Below are 17725 nucleotides of genomic sequence, written 5' to 3' on the forward strand. Positions count from 1 at the left end.
CTGATATCTTATCTGTGACTGATACTTTCACTGTCCTTCTGAGTTCTTAGATGGACAGATGGATCTTCATGCTTACCATAGGGGAGTTCACTGCAATGCCCAGCACCAGACGGTCCGAATGAGAAGGGAGAGCAAAATACCTATAAGTTATGGGTGGGTCCCAATTAATTCCAGATTATTCTTTTCATATGAGTACTGGGATCTTAACTCCAGTCCATAAGCACATGCTCTCACTGACGGAACCACCTTTCCAGCCCTGCCGTTAGGAGATATTTTTAAATAACCTTCCCTTAAAACCACTTTACTGAGATCTATGCCATTGTTCCTTAAGATTTAACCATCACAGTCTTTTTTATGACATCCTTTAGTCTTCTAATTAAGTTAACTTTTCTGGAGAGACACAAGCAAATGTCTTATCACCCTAGAGGAATATCATAAATAGACAAATGTGAGGTTTCCTCAAAGTTCAACTTGGTGAGACCAGTGAGTTTATTGGGCTTCATGCAGAGCACACACAATGGGTACCCAGAGGAGTGTGACTGACTTCCAAACAACCGCATCACTGAAAAGCTTCACTGTGGCAGTTGGTAGGGATTTCTGAGGGGTTGGTAGGGAGCAGGGAGAACAATGACAAAGAGGACAACAATGATGACAGCAACAACAACAACAACAACAACAACAACAACAACAACACAGGATTATGGTCTAGTCAGTGTCAGCAATGTGGTCTAGCCAAAGTCAGCAGACACACCTGCAGCCTTGACACACTGCCGAAGAACTTCCAGCCTTCTTATTCTGGGCATTCTTACTGTCACAACCCAATAATTTAGGACACTCAGTCAGATTATGTCACCATATATGGGTGACAAAGAAACCAAAACTTGGAAAGGCACAGCCCTGCTATATTTAGGGCTCAGCCTTTGGGAAAATGCTTGCTAAGCCTTTATCAGCATATAATAAAACTGATTCTTGCAGAAGAGCCTTGGTGTCCTGTCTCTCTGTATAGAAAACCTAAAGGAGCCACACAGGTGGTGTACTCATAGGAGCTGCATTATACAGTCCCACTTTTAATTAACTTTTCACCTATGTACATAGTATATAGATGTTTGCAGTTGGGAGAGAAAATAGTTGTTATAATTTCAGTGGAGGAACCTGAGAAGCTCTTTATAGCTTCATTACTGTCCTCACAGACCTGGGCATTAACATATTGTTACTCTGGTTGCCATACTATAAGATAAAGTCCAAGAATGGTATCTTGTTGTGAATGGGGAAAAATCTTCTTTATTCCACTTTAGAAAAATTTTTAGTCATAGGACAAAATTTTATTTTACAATACAAAACTCCTCCTTAACTAAAACAGAAAATTTTCTCTTTTCTTTAACTTCCTTTGTTAAATCATTTTAATTGGGTATTCTATGTATTTACATTTCAAATGTTATCCCCTTTCCCCCACTCTCCCATTCCCCTTCTCCCATCTCCTTGTTTCCATGAAGATGTCAGACATTGCTGTCCTCTGCTACATATGCAGTTGGAGCCATGGGTCTCTCCATGTGTACTCACTGGTTGGTGTTTTAGTCCCTGGGAGCTCTGGGGCAGGGAGTTGACTGGTTGATATTGTTGTTCTTCCCATGGGGTTGCAGACCCTTTCAGTTCCTTCAGTCCTTTCTCTAGCTCCTCTATTGGGGTCCCAGTGCTCAGTCAGATGGTTAGCTGCAAGCATTCTAATCTGTGTCAGCATGGCTTTGGAAGAGCCCCTGAGGAGACATTTATATCAGGCTCCTGTCAGCATGCACTTCTTGGCATCAGCAACAGTGTCTGGGTTTGTTGGCTGCATATGGGATGGATCCCCAGGTGGGGCAGTCTCTGGATGATCTTTTCTTCAGTCTGAGCTCCACTCTTTGTCCCTGTATATCTTTCCAAAAGAATTTTGTTCTCCCTTCTAAGATAGACTGAAACATCTATATTTTGGTCTTCCTTCTTTTTGAGCTTCATATGGTCTGTGAATTGTCTATGAATTGATATTCATATCAGTGAGTACAGACAATGTGTGGTTTTATTTTTTATTTTATTTTATTTTTTTGGACTGGGTTGCCTCGCTCAGGATGATAGTTTCTAGTTCCATCCATTTGACTAAGAATTTCATGAAATCATTGTTTTTAATAGCTGAATAGTACTCCATTGTGTGAATGTATCACAATTTCTGTATCCATTTCTCGGTTGAAGGACATCTGGGTTCTTTCCAGCTTCTGGCTATTATAAATAAGGCTGCTATGAACATGGTGGGGCATGTGTCCTTGTTAGATGTTGGAGTGACTTTTTGGATATATGTCCAGGAATGATATAGCTGAGTCCTCAGGTAGTACTATGTCCAATTTTCTGAGGAATGACCAGACTGATTTCCAGAGTGGTTGTACCAGTTTGTAATGCCACCAGCAATGGAAGAGTGTTCTGCTTTCTCCACATCCTCTCCAGTATCTACTGTCACCTGAGTTTTTGATCTTAGCCATTCTTACTGGTATGAGGTGGAATCTCAGGGTTGTTTTGATTTGAATTTCTCTGATGACTAAGGATATTGAACATTTGTTAGGTGCTTCTCAGCCATTCCATATCCCTCAGTTGAGAATTTTTTGTTTAGCTCTGTATCTCATTTTTAAATAGAATTATTTGATTCTCTGGAGTCTAACTTCTTTTTTTTTCTTTTTTTAACTTTATTTTAAAAAACAAAGATAAATGTACAGATTTTAAGCATTTTTGCATAAAAGTATACGAATACATTTTATAAGGTTGTAATTAAGTATTTGTGGGTACATATACATACACATATGTATATATGTAAAATAATATAGGAAAAGAGGTTATTAATTGGAGGAGATAGGAGAGAAACTGGGAGGGGTTTTAGGAAGGAAAGGGGGATGTGATACAGTTCTATTTTAATTAAAATATATTCTTTTTTCTTTTTTCTTGAACTTCACACAGTCTGTGAGTTATTTCTGGGGCAGTCCGAGCCTCTGGGGTTAGCATCCCACTATCAGTGACTGCATATTATGTCTGTTCTTTTGTGACTGGGTTATCTCACTCAGGATGATATTCTCTAGATGCATCCATTTTCTTAAGAATTTCGTTAAGCCATCGTTTCTGATAGCTGAGTAGTACTCCATTGTGTAAATGTACCACAATTTTTGTATCCATTCATCTACTGAAGGACATCTGGGTTCTTTCCAGTTTCTGGCTATTATAAATAGAGCTGCAATGAACATTATGGTGCATGTGTCTTTGTTGTATGTTGGAGCATCTCTGGGATAAATGCCCAGAAGTGAAATGACTGGGTCTTCAGGTAGTACTATGACCATTTTTCTGAGGAACCACCAGACTGATTTCCAGAGTGGTTGTATCAGTTTACAACCCCACCAGCATTGAATCTGTAGATTGCTTTCAGCAAGATGACCATTTTTACTATATTAATCCTGCCAATCCATGAGCATGAAAGACAATTTCATCTTTTGAGATCTTTTTCAATTTCTTTCTTCAGTGACTTGAAGTTCTTGTCATACAAGATCTTTCACTAGCTTGGTTAGGGTCACCCCAAGGTATTTTATATTATTTGTGACTATTGTGAAGGGTGTCCTCTCTCTAATTTCTTTGTCAACTCATTTATCCTTTGAGTAGAGGAAAGATAACTTATTTGTTTGAGTTAATTTTATATCCATTCACTTTGCTGAAGTTGTTTATGAAGTTTAGGAGTTCTCTGGTGAAATTTTTCGGGTCACTTAAGTATACTATTATATCATCTGCAAATAGTGATATTTTTACCCTTTTCTTTCTAATTTGTATCCCTTTGATCTCCCTTCGTTGTCTGATTGCTGTGGCTAGGACTTCCAGTACTATATAGAATAGGTAGGGAGAGAGTGGGCAACCCTGTCTCGTCCCTGGTTTTAGTGGGATTGCTTTAAGTTTCTCACTATTTAGTTTGATTTTGGCTACTGGTTTGCTGTATATTGTTTTTACTATGTTTAGGTATGGGCCTTGTATTCCTAATTTTTCCAAGACTTTAATGACGAAGGGGTATTGAGTTTTGTCAAATGCTTTCTCAGCATCTAATGAGTTATCATGTCATTTCTTTTCTTTGAGTTTGCTTATATAGTGAATTACATTGATGGATTTCTGCATATTCAACCATCCCTGCATCCCTGGGATGAAGCCTACTTGGTCATGGTGAATGATCATTTTGATGTATTCTTGGATCAGTTTGCAAGAATTTTATCATTTTTACATCGATGTTCATGAGGGAAATTGGTCTGAAGTTTTTCTTCTTTGTAGGATCTTTACATGGTTTAGGTATAAGCATAATTGTGGTTTCAAAGAACAAATTGAGTAGTGTTCCTTCTGTTTCTGTTTTGTGGAATTGTTTGAAGGGTATTGGTATTATGTCTTCTTTGAAAGTTTGATAGAATTCTGCACTAAACCCAATCTGGTCATGAGCTATTTTTGGTTGAGAGACTTTTATTGACTTCTTCGATTTCATTAGCCTTCATGGGACTGTTTAGATGGTTAATGTGATCTTGATTTAATTGGGTATCTGGTATCTATCTATACAATGGTCCATTTTCTCTATATTTTCCAGTTTTGTTGAGCATAGGATTTTGTAATAGGATCTTATAATGTTTTAGAATTTTCTCAGTTTCTGTTGTTATGTCTCTCCTTTTATTTCTGATTTTGTTAATTTGAATACTGTCTCTTTGCCCTCTGGTTAGTCTGCTAAGGGTTTATCAATCTTGTTGATTTTCTCAAAGAACCAGCTCCTGGTTTGTTGAATTTTTGTATAATTTTTTGTCTCTATTTGGTTGATTTCAGCTCTGAGTTTGATTATTTCATACCATCTACTCCTCTTGGTTGTATTTGCTTCTTTTTGTTCTAGAGCATTCAGGTGTGCAGCCAAGCTGTTAGTGTATACTCTTGAAAGTTTCTTTTTGGAGGCACTCAGAGCTATGAGTTTTCCTTTTAGCACTGATTTCATTGTGTCCTGTAAATTTGGGTGTATTGTGCCTTCATTTTCATTAAATTTTAAAAGTCTTTGATTTCTTTCTTTATTTCTTCCTTGACCTAGCTATTATTGAGTAGATCGTTGTTCAGCTTTATGTGTATGTGGGTATTTTGTTGTTGTTGTTATTGAAGACCAGCCTTAGTTCAGGGTGATCTGATAGGATGCATAAAATCATTTCCATGTTCTTGTGTCTGTTGAGGCCTGTTTTGTGACTAATTGTATGGTCAGTTTTGGAGAAGGTTCTGTGAGCTGCTGAGAAGAAGCTACATTCTTTTGTTTTGGATGGAATATTCTATAGATGTCTGTTAAATCTATTTGGTTCATAACTTCTGTTATTTTCACTGTGTCCTAGTTCAGATTTTCTTTTCATGATCTGTCCGTCAGTGAGAGTAGGGTGTGGTGTTGATGTCTTCCCCTATTATTGTGTGTGGTGCAATATATGCGTTGAGATTCGGTATAGTTTCTTTTATGAATGTAGGTGCCCTTGCATTTAGAGCATAGATGTTTAGAATTAGAGTTCATCTTGACAGATTTTTCCTTTGAAAAGTATGAACTTTTATCCTTCCTTACCTTTTTGATAACTTTTGGTTGAAAGTCAATTTTATTTGATATTAAAATGGCTACTTCAGCTTGTTTCTTGGGACCATTTGCTTGAAAAAAAAATCCCAGCCTTTTACTCTGAGGTAGTGTTTGTCTTTGTCACTGAGATGAGTTTCCTGTATGCAGCAAAATTCTGGGTTCCATTTACATATCCAGTCTATTAGTCTATGTCTTTTTATTGGGGAATTGAGTCCACTGATGTTAAGAGATATTAAGGAATAGTGATTGTTGTTTTCTGTTATTTTTGTTGTTAGAAGTGGAATTATGTTTGTGTGGCTATCTTCTTTTGGGTTAGTTAAAACAAGATTACTTTCTTGCTTTTCCTAGGGTGTTATTTCCCTCCTTGTGTTGGAGTTTTCTATTTATTATCTTTTGTAGGGGTATATTTGTGAAAAGATATTATATAAGCTTGCGTTTGTCATGGAATATTTTGGTTTTTCTATCTATGGTAATGGAGAGTTTTTTTCTGGATGTAGTAGCCTGGGCTGGCACTTGTGTTTTCTTTGGATCTGTATGACATCTGTCCAGGATCTTCTAGCTTTCATAATCTCTTTTAAGAAGTCTAGTATAATTCTGATAGACCTGCCTTCATATGTTACTTGACCTTTTCCCCTTACTGCTTTTAATATTATTTCTTCATTTTGTGTATTTTGTGATTTGACTATTATGTGACAGGAGGAATTTCTTTTCTGGTCCAATTTAGTTGAAGTTCTGAAGGCTTTTAGTATGTTCATGGACATCTTTAGGTTAGGAAAGTTTTCTTTTATTATTTTGTTGAAGATATTTACTGGTCCTTTAAGTTGGGTATCTTTGCTCTCTTCTATACCTATTATCCTTAGGTTTGGTCTTCTCATTGTGTCCTGGATTTCTGGATGTTTGGGGTTAGGAGATTTTTGCTTTTTTCATTTCTTTTGATTATTGTGTCAGTGTTTTCTATGGTATCTTCTGCACCTGAGATTCTCTCTTCTATCTCTTGTATTTGTTGATGATGCTTGCACCTATGACTCCTGATCTTTTTCCTAGGTTTACTACCTCCAGGATTGTGTCTTTTTGTGATTTCTTTATTGTTTCTATTTCCATTTTTAGATCCTCAATGGTTTTGTTCAATTCCTTCATCTGTTTGGATGTGTTTTCCTGTAGCTTTTAAAGGGATTTTTGTGTTTCCTCCTTAAGGGCTCTTACTTGTTTACCTGTGTTCTCCTGTATCTCTTTAAGAGAGTTATTCATATCCTTCTTAAAGTCCTCTATTATCATCATTAGGTATGATTTAAAACCCAAATCTTGCTTTTCTGGTGTGTTGGGACATCCATTACTTGCTGTGGTGGGAGAACTGGCTTCTGAAATTGCCAGGTTGTCTTTGGCTTCTGTTGCTTAGGTTTTTGTGCTTGCTTCTTGCCATCTTGTGATGTTAGTTGGTCTTGATGTCTTTGACTGGAGCTGGTTCTTCCTGTGGGATGAGAGTGCTCCTGGGTGATCAGCTCTCTTCAGGCAGGTTTTGTGTCCCAGTGGTAGTGGGACAGTCCTAGTCTGGGTACAATGGAGATCAGAATGCTTCTTTAACTTTCTTTATCCTCCCCAAACCCATTTTATACTATGGTTATATATTTTTCTTACTTGGATTTTTTGGTCTTATTTTGCTTTATAAAACTTAGAAAACTTAAATGTTTTCCATGTATTTTTATATATCTGGTAGTTATAAATACAGGTAAATGGTGTTATTTGTTTCATGTTTTCATAATAAATTTAAATTAACTAAATGCTAAAGTCCTAGTTTTATAGGTTCTGAAAGACCTGTCCTTGCACTCTTGAGCATTTGGACACATACACAAACATGTGAACACACACATACACCCACAACACACCTTTTTAAAGATGGATGTTCTCATTTACATACATGAATCAACTAAAAGCAGGATAAAGTGTGCAATTTCTGTCTCTGTCCTGTTATTGTCTACTTTATCTTACAGTAAGCTATTGTTTTTTCAGGTAAAGATGATAATCACTTGTGAATCTTTACTGATATTATTTTTAGCATGCTTTAAACTGAAGGCACAGAGATGTTAATATTCCAAGTACACTGTACGAACATTACGTTTGTGATGTCATTGCTGGAAATGGAGACTGTTAGTGTAGCACAAAGAACCATGGGTATGATGTGAAAGTGACCTTGTAAGGGAATTCCTTTTTGCACAAAACACATGCTATGAGCCAAAGTGGGCTAGCAAGTATGCATTGCCAAAGTAACCTCTGCCGTTTATCTCTAAAGCAGGAGGGAACTTAGCTGGTTCTCATTTAACCTAAGCTTACTCTGATTGGCTAATTTGGGAAGTGGAGGAGGGGGAGAGTGGGATATATGGAAAAGCAGAAACATAGCCCTTGAACTTATTTATAAGAAAACACTGAATTTCTCATGCATTTAAGTAAAACACATTAGAATAATTTTTTTCTATATAGTATCTTAAAATAAGCAGGTCTTCAGCCTTTAAGGTTGTGTCTGATAGAGGCTTGGCCAAGATGGAAGCCTGTTAACACTTTCTTCTTCAGTAGAAGCAGTCGTAGGATGTGGGAGTGGGAGGGAGAGCATAGGCAGATAGGCAATGGTCCCTACATATTAAGTGAAGAGTTGTAAGCCTAAAGAATTCACTTTAAAAGATTTATATTCACACACACACACACACACACACACACACACACACACACAGGCACACACCTTAAATTATGAATTCCAAGAGTAATAATGTTAGTGTTTAATAAGCTTAAAAATTGTGACTGATTTTTTTTAACTCACTTTTATTTTTAGATTAGGAGCAGATTGAGTTCTGTGCCACATGAAATCAAGTACATGAACACATATGATATGGTTGGAGTATATTTATTGGCAAAACAAAGTAGAGAGTTTACATGTCTGTATCTTTAAGATGTAAGGAAGGCCCCCAACATGAGACAAGGACCAAAGATGAAGCTTGTTCTACAGCATCATAGTCATATCCTTTCCTATTTAATGATGGTTAATGGGGACAGGAGGCTTTAGCAATAGACATTTTTATTTTTAATATAGTATGCGTTTTCTTCTTCATCCATGTTTAAAGTACAGGTCATAGAAATGTTATTATTTGCACAGAATTTTGTTCTGCTTGGAGATAAAGTAAGAAAAGACAGAGCCAGAATAGGATGGATCAAAGCAGAGAATGAATAACGGTTGGTATCCAGTATCATATCTTTAGTATGAGCCAACTTTAGAGCTCTCTTGTGAATTCCTATTTATTTTTAACATCTCTATACACCGATACAGTTGTAGCAGTTGTCTTGTACGGGCAGGAATGAAAACACTCCAAAGAGGTGCCCCTTCCCTCTCTTTGTTTATGAAACTCTTGCAACAGTGGGCCATAAGAAACTGGAATTTTCTTCAGAAGTCTCATGCTGGAAGAAGGAAAAGATTGGGGGCTTGAGTCTAGTTAGAAGGAGCAGGCTGGGTGGGGATACTGTTGGGCTTCCAGTCTGTGGGGGTCTGATGCTGTTTCTAGGTGACAACCACTGTCCACATGGTGTGAGGGCAGAACTGGATTAGATCTGGTCATCAGTTGGTGCTTGGGGGCGGGGACCAGCCTCCAATAACGCTCTTGTGTGAAGAGGCTGGAAGACAGTGGGTCTCATTCTTCCATATGCTATCAGATTGAGAGTTTGAATAAAACACAAGCATCTCTTGGTTTACCATCCTCTTACATTTAGACATCTGTATTCTACTCTGTCTTACTCCACATAAAGTCGTCAGTCAGTTGTCTCCATCTTTAACTTACATTCCGAACCCCAGTTTACTTCTCAGTCTTCTGTCTCTGCTATAGTTCCCGGGCACTGAGCTTGGCTTGGCTTTCTAGCTAGGGGTTTTCCCCCATCAGACAGAGTCTCATGTGTCTCAGGCCTCAGGCTGGCCTTGAACTCTACTATATAGTCAAGAACGGACTTCGATTTCAGATACTTTTGCCTCTAACCCTGTCTGTAGTGCTGTTATAGGCACTGGGTTTGTGTATTCCTGGGAATTGAATCTTGAGCTTTATGCAGGCAAATACTCTATCAATTGCACTGTATCTATTTAACCATTTCAACACAGCCCCTCTACATAGCGTTTGTAGTGCCTCTTTTAAAAATGATCATTATCCACCCATCTTTATTCCCTCCAAGGATCCTTATCCCAGGAATCTCACACACTTCCTTACTGTTCTTCAGCTATCTAAGGTACTCTCCTGTTTCAGGGCCTTTACACTTTATCCTGTCAGCTCAGAATTTTCCTCCAGAAGATCTTTATTCTTCATTCTCTGTCTCGTCCTTCTTCCCCACTGGACCATGAGATAGGATGTCACTTTGATTGGCTGTAAACTCTCTATATAGACAAGACTGAACTCAAATTCTGAGTTTCTCTTGCTTCTTCCTCCTGAGTACTGGGATTAAAGGTATATGCCCCCACCTGCCCTTATTTTCTTTTTTCTTTTTCTTTCCAGGACAATTCTATCACTTACTCCTTTCATTTTTACTTAGCTTTACTTCCCCCACTGGGACATGAGCTGTCATTTTGCTTCATGTTGCATTCCCAGTGCCCAAGTGGGTTTTCCAAAACTAGTGCTCAGAAAAGAAGTATAAAATCAACGTATCAGTGACAGAGGTCTGCTAAAATCAAGAGCGAAAGGTAGATATGAGGGGATGGGGAGAGACAAGGAGGACTGGGGTGCATGATGTAAAACTCACAAAGAACCAATAAAAGTATGTGCATTTGCTTAGCAAGATCTAGGATTGGGTCTAATTACTAACATTATCAAAAGAAAAGAACAAACACAATGAAGGGGAAAGAAAGAAGAATAAAGTAGTTCATAGAATATGACTCACTGAAGGTGAGTGAGCATTGGTCTTAGCTACTGACCATCGCTGTGGCAAGACAAACGATCAAGGCAACTTGTTGAAGAAAGCATTTAACTGATGCCTTGCTTACAGTGTCAGAGGGTGAGTTGTGGCTTGTGGTATGGCAGCAGACAGGAAGGCCTGATGGTGGAGAGTTAGCTAAGAGCTTACATCTGGTCCATAAGCAATAGGCAAAAGTGGGGGTGGGGGAGGGAGAGGGAAAGAGAAACCACCTGGCCTAGGCTTTTGAAACCTCTAAGCCTACCCACAGTGACACACCTACTCAACTGGGGCGTGCCTGTGATTCTTTCCCTAAAACAGGTCCACCAACTAGAGACCAAGCATTCAAATATATGTGTCAGGCAGGCATTCTCATCAAAACCATCACATCATGAGGGTACTCCAGAGCCTGAGATAGAGGATCAGAAATTCAAAGTCAGTTTGGCCAGCTGCATGCCACAATCCTGTCTCCAAGGGCCAAAACAAGTGAAAAACATGAACCTAAACCCAATCCAAAAACAACCCCCCCCCAAAAAAAAACAAACAACCAACAAAACGAAAGAAAACAAAAAATCCCACTAAAGAAACAAAGCACAGAAAAGATCAGAATAAGAAGGAAGGGGATGGTGAATGGGGTTCAAGACTCCAACACTGGGGAATTATGCTTGAAGATGATTCAGCAACAGTGTAACCTTGTGGACTTTTATCAACCACAACTTAAATACACAATAAAAATCCCCAAAATAACCCAGGGAAGCAAAATGCTACAGGCAACACAAGAGCACAAAGGGACCTCCCACAACCGGGACTTTTTATAAAGGGGTATTAGATGAGAGACGGTGGGGAGAGTTTCTGAATCACTGAAATAAAAGCAGTAAGAAACAAGTGGCGGCAATTTATAGGTGGATCGTCTCAGTTGTTGCTAAGATTAGCAGGGAGAACAGAGTTACAGCCAGCACCAATGACATGCATTTCTCTTTATCAGCAAGCACTGGCTTCCAAAGCCCAAGGATGCCCATATGTAAAGAGTTGCCAGATGTGGGGTAGAGCACCCTCATCTCTGAGGTGTCGCCCAGCATGATGTAGATGTGAGTAAATGGTGGTTATACCGCATTTGCTCCGTATGGATGCAATTTCCTGGTATTTAAAACTGGAGATTCACTGAATTCATGGGTATAGGACCTGTGCCTGCCAAGTGCTGACTGTGTTAAGTGAAAAACATGGATTAAGACCATGGCAAAATGATGCTCAGGAAAAGCTCATGGTGGGGTTTCAAAGACAGCAACTGCAGCCCAAATCCTCTCCCTATTTATTTAGTTCATGAAAGAAAAGGAGAAATTCCCAAAAGAAAGAGCAAAACAAAACAGAAGATCTACTCATGGACTTTTGCACAGAGCCCAATGTATATCACTTAAACTCAGAACTGCAGCCACCTGCCATGACGTGTGACGTAGCGGTGTATGACAAGGCCAGATGGTTACTTCCCTGCTGTCCGTGCCAAAGAAAGAGTCACTAAAGAAGCCTCCATGAATGTTGACCAGCGACCAAAATGGTGGTTGAATGAGAATAGGGTACTGATGTCAGTAGAAAAAGAGGGGCCCAGGCCACCTACAGGTGTCCTCAGAATATCAAGTCTCCCGTCCAGTGATCTGGCAGGGTGATAGGTACCAGTTGTGAGCTTCAGGCTTTCCTTGCTGCCTGCCCGCCTTAGCTTTCCTTCCTCTTTTTCCATCCTCCTATTCTTCCTTCTCCTCTCTTGCCTTCTGGAGATTCGGTCTTGGTGATTTTGACTTTTGAATTTGTGATCCTCTGGCCTCAACCTCTTCCCCAAATCTCTTTTAGTGCAGATTAAATTTTTTTCTTGTAAAAATAGGGGATATCTGAATATATTTGCACATTCTGCTTGAAAGCCTGCAGCCTGGTGGCTGTCTCACCATGAAGGTACAAATGCATAGAACTCTATTCATCTTAGTAAATAAGATTTCTATATTCATGTAGTTGGTTTGACAACAAAGAGATTATGGATGTTTTGTGCCTATTATGTTTGATACACACACAATATATATATATATATATATATATATATACATATACATACATATATATTTAGGCATATATTAAATATATTCCATATATTTATCATATTCTCTTAGTAGCAAGCATGACTGTTTGCTTTCTGAATTCTTTCTTCCTGAAAAAGAAATGTGTGATTAACAAATCCAAGAGAAGAAGAAGTAAAATAAATACTGGATTTAAATTTTTCTCAGTCTGTTAAAGTTTCTCAGAAAAATCTCAGATTCCTCGCTCTAATACTTAGTGTTTAACATCTCTTGCTGTGCTTTCAATTGGAAAGTTTAAAAAATACACACACAAGTACTGAAAATGATATGCCCAAAACTCAAGTGCTGACCCTTCAAGAGTCACCAATGTTAACGTGTTAAAATATCTTCCTCAGATCAGCTTTTATGTGAAATAAATAAAGGATACTGGTCTTGGTTGAGCCAGAGTCCCCTCTGTGTCTTTCCCTGCTAGCCTATCAGGTTGGAGAAGAGAAGATGGGGGGTGGAGCTTGAGGCCTCTGCAATTGCAGAGGGAACCACAGAAGATTCTAGACACATTCCTCATGTTGGACAACAACGTAAAAATGAAGGCATGAGATCTGAACCATCAGAAGTTCTGAGGAGATTCAAATTTGATATAATCAGGTGGATCTAGATTGCTCCCTTCTGGGGTGACTCCGGGTACCCTGTTTCTAGAACCCATTAGGATCACAATGTTTAGAAATTTAAGCCTTGGAGTTATTTTTACACTTCAAGAAACTGGGAACTAGAGATGAAAGAAATACATTTTTTTCAGGACACATGAGAAATTAATAAGCAAGGGAAACTTAGTCTCATTCTTTTTTTCCTTACTAATTCTTCCATTATTCTAAGCAGCTTGAACCAGAGCCAGTACTTTGAATATTCAAGAAGTTTCAAAACCATGTTCTGTGACTTTAAAAGGCAAAAGATTTCATACACTGTGAAAAGAAACCAGAGTATTGTATGCTAGGTTTAAAATGGGACAAAAACAAACAAACAAACAAAACAAGCAAACATTCATTAATCTGTCTGCTGTTGAATAGGTTTGGATTCTAAAACACATTGCTTAAGAAAAGTAAGAGAGATTCTGTTGGGTATAAATATCTTCTTTCCCAAGGCAATGCTATAGAATTAAATGGTTAACAGAACAAAGTTTGCCCATGCTGTTGGGCAGTCTGTCCTCTGCTGGTTTGGCTTCCGTAGTGTGGTTTTCAATATGCATTCTTAAGCCAATGAACACTTGGAGCAATTCCTAATTCTATCCTTTGATGATGTGATACACTTAGAAGTGATGGCTCAGAGCCAAGATTAAACTTGCAGAATCACAAGCTGAGCAGTTGCATCTGTAAAATGGGGACAATGGCTGGGTGGGTTTTGGAAACTAATTCTTAAAGGCCTGCACTGCCACAAACTCCTTGGCTCAGCCTTTTCCGAGATGAGACTAAAGCCATGTGTTTCAGTGCCCACGTGATGACAACATTTTGATTGTTGTGAAAATTAGAGTTAATATAGAAAAAATAACTAGCAGAGAGGCTGTGGAACTTTCTCCCAATAGTGGTCTTGTTTCGAAGCACAGAGCATTAGGAAACAGGCTGTGGAGATACATGTTTTTTTTTGGGGGGGGTAACCCCACCCCTACCTTCAGCTCCCCCACACTGCCTCTTTCTAGTTTTCAGACCTGAGGAGAAGATGCATTTTTTCTTGAGGTTTTGCACCATTTCCTTGAGAATTCTGCTGTTGTCAAAAGTCCACAGTGCTCTGCTCCTGCCTGTGGTGTGCTGTCCTTTCCTGGGGCTCTTAGTGGGAGCACTGACTTGCTGTCACTGGGGTTGACAGGGAAATGTCAGCTCATTCAGTTTTTTTCCCCCCAGCATGTAAGTACTAGACAGACTTGAGGCTCAGAGGGAAAGGCCACTAAAGCCTCAGAGGAGCCAGAATTACTGTAGTGTTTGGAACAGGCTTTCTTTGGAAATGAAACTAATCCTTAAAATTGCGACCCACAATGGTTTAGCATGGTGAGGAGACTTCATCTGGGACAGCAAGAGGAGCGTTGTAGTGAGCAGCGTGCCTGCTACCGGATTTTATTTACATGTTAGGTAACTAACTACTTAAGTCATGTTAGGAAAAAGAGGTCTTTCAAGCGGCAATGTCAGCCCCCTATGATATAAGAAAACTTCATTTTTAAAAGACTAAATTTTCAAATAAAATATGGGGAGGGAGGAGACTAAAGGGAGAAAGAAAAAGAATTGCAGTACTAAAGATGTTTTCATGCATGGTAGCCTGTTTCTTTGTTTCTCAGCCAAGTTGGTGGTGTTGGGGGTGGGGTGGCGTGGGGGGGAGATCATCGTAAAAATTCAAAATGATGACAATACGAATACTATTTAGATTTGGGATATTTGTGTTCTTACGTGTTAATGTCTATCCAAAGTTTTGTGCAAAATGTCCCCCGTTACCAAATGATGAAGCCTTCCCACAAAGGCAGGGAAGAACAAGGCAGGCTAAAACACCAATTCAGTTTTCTCCAGGCTTTCTCTTAACACTCCCTGGTCAACACCCAGCAGACAACATCTTCTTTTAGAGGAGGCTCAGCAAGCGGAACCGCTGATCTCACTCTTGTCTCTTGCAAACATTTCCACCTCTGCAGAGGTAAAGGAGTCAAAGGACTGGGAGAAACCAGTGGGAAGTAACACAACGGGGAGGGAAGACACTCGGAGTAAAGGCAGAAAAAGCAAGATTCGCTTTGCTTCAGGTGTTTCATGACACAGGATACTGAGGAGTGGAACCTCGAATTTCAATTCCAGACATCCGCGTTCCTCCTCTAGCATCCCCGTGGGCCACTTTTGTGCTCAACACAGGCTTTAACGAGCAAGAACACGTGTACAATAAACCTTAGCTGTTTGACATTCAATTTCAACTCGGCTTTTAAAATGGCATTAATGATAACCAACCCATTCTCCCGCCCTACCCCACCCCTTCTCTTTGGTTCCTTTTGGATTTCGTTTGTACGTTTTACCACTTAAAAATGAGGAATTCTTTGATTAGAGAGTCTGCGAGTTAGCATGCAGTTTCAAAAGGCTGTTGTGGCTGACATTTAAATACCCTGCTCATTCCCGTTCTCATTTACATACTTATCCGTTAAAACAGAGAGAATTTATAATGTTTTCCACTAGAAATTTGAATATCCTGGGGCCCCAGCATCTGATCATATGCCACGTCGTTACTGCTAAGCAGCCGTTTATAAATTACTTCGTTACTTTCAACACAACTGGAATGAAGTTCAGCATGAGTCTTAGTTGTAGATGCAGAACCTTCAACCCTTCAAAGTGTGAGAAGTCTTCAGAAGCTTCTGAGGGACATGGGTGCAGGGGAGGGATCTGTGGCCAGGAACTGGGGTTTCATATATGGCACATATGTGCTGCCCCTCTGAGCTATCCCTCCATTGCCCGAAACCTGAACAGATTTCCTGTACTCTGTTGCTAATTGTGATGGTGACCGCATCTCTCTGCTGTGGGCTGGGTGGGGTAGGTGTGTATGTGTGTGGAGGAGAATGGGATAGTGGTGTGGGGGTGTTGTGATGGCCCCATGTCTCCAAAGCTATCCATGATCCAATTTAATGGAGGATGATATTTTAAAGAACCAGCTTGGTAGCAAGTTTTCTCTCTCTCTCTCTCTCTCTCTCTCTCTCTCTCTCTCTCTCTCTCATCCCCCTGTAAACCACTTTCTTCTTCTTTGGGTCTTAGGTATGTACTGAAGGAGAAGCAGGAAGGAAAGGTCTTTAGGGACCCCCAGTGCATCTAGTGTCCTGGGTATTGTCTCTGCCCCTTCTACCCCAGCTAAGAAGAAAAAGAATTTAACATGCAAAGGAGGGCTGTGAAACTTGTCAGGAAACTTCAAACAAACAAACAATCAAGCTAACAAACCACACACAAAGCAAAACAAACCAGGCTTCTTATCAGGTAAGGATGAAGTGGTAAATAGGGCTTTCAGTCCAGAGAGAGGATTTCTACATGACACTGTCTGCACATTCCACACGCCTACAGCAAAATGCGAAAGTACCTAGGATGTGAAACAGGAGATTTCACCAAGAACCTCCTGTTACCCGTGGGACATAGCTGTCTGTAACTGCCAGATGTTACAGTGGTCCTGGTTTGGATGCTTTTGGGGTTCTCTGTCCGGGACTGTGTGGACCAACGGTGAATGAAAGAGGTAACCATAAACCCACTGCGGATCCAGGAGACCCGCTGATTATAGCAGCGCCTCATTACTGTGTCAGTGCCGGGACATGGCTCCAAATCCTCCACAGTCACGAAATTATATTGGGGCTATCACTCGAACACACGGCCAGTTATGGAGGGGGCGGGACACATCCCTGCCAAATGGAGCCAGACACAAAGTTTCTCCTCTGAAGTGTTCACCACAAGGCTCTCCACTACCAAGGCTCTAACTTCCCCATGGCTTTAAGAAATGTGCTTGGAAGATTGTCTTTAGTGGCGGTTTTTGTCATCACCAGCCTTTTGTCTTGTCTCGCTAATCTCTGTAGTGTGGGCTCTGGGAGGGAGGGTCAGGTTTCAGTAGAACATGTGTTTCACTGTATGGAAACGCGCCCTGGTCCCGCAGAGTAAACAGCAGTATCCGAGGAGGCGGGGGACCCAAGTCACTGATTACTATCAAAGAGCGCTGGAGCCATAAACAGTAATTGGCCATCTTTTGAGAAAAGGTAGAAGGGCTTTCACGCAAGGTCTTTTGTTGTCTTTAGACCCTGTGTATCTACATTTACCAGGCCAGGATCATATATCAGTCTCTCTAGTTCAAAAGGGGTTTTTATTTCTTGATCTGTTATTTGCCATGCTGGGGATGGATCCCAGGTTTGTACTGCCAGGCAAGAGTGCTTTCCCTGATCTACATCTCAGGCCCTCCTCTCAACTTCCTATCTTTGTTGTTATTGTTGGTTTGGGAAAAGAAAATGAGCCAAATACAATCTTACGATTGTAGCAAACACTAATAAGACAAGTTTCTTTCTAACTCTTTAGGCAATAACAACAACAACAAGAGCACAGAGGTCCCGCACCACAGATATAAATTTTACCTCTAATTAAATGATCCTTACAAAACC

This window comes from Micromys minutus, assembly GCF_963924665.1.
Source record: "Micromys minutus genome assembly, chromosome: 6".
NCBI lineage: Eukaryota > Metazoa > Chordata > Mammalia > Rodentia > Muridae > Micromys > Micromys minutus.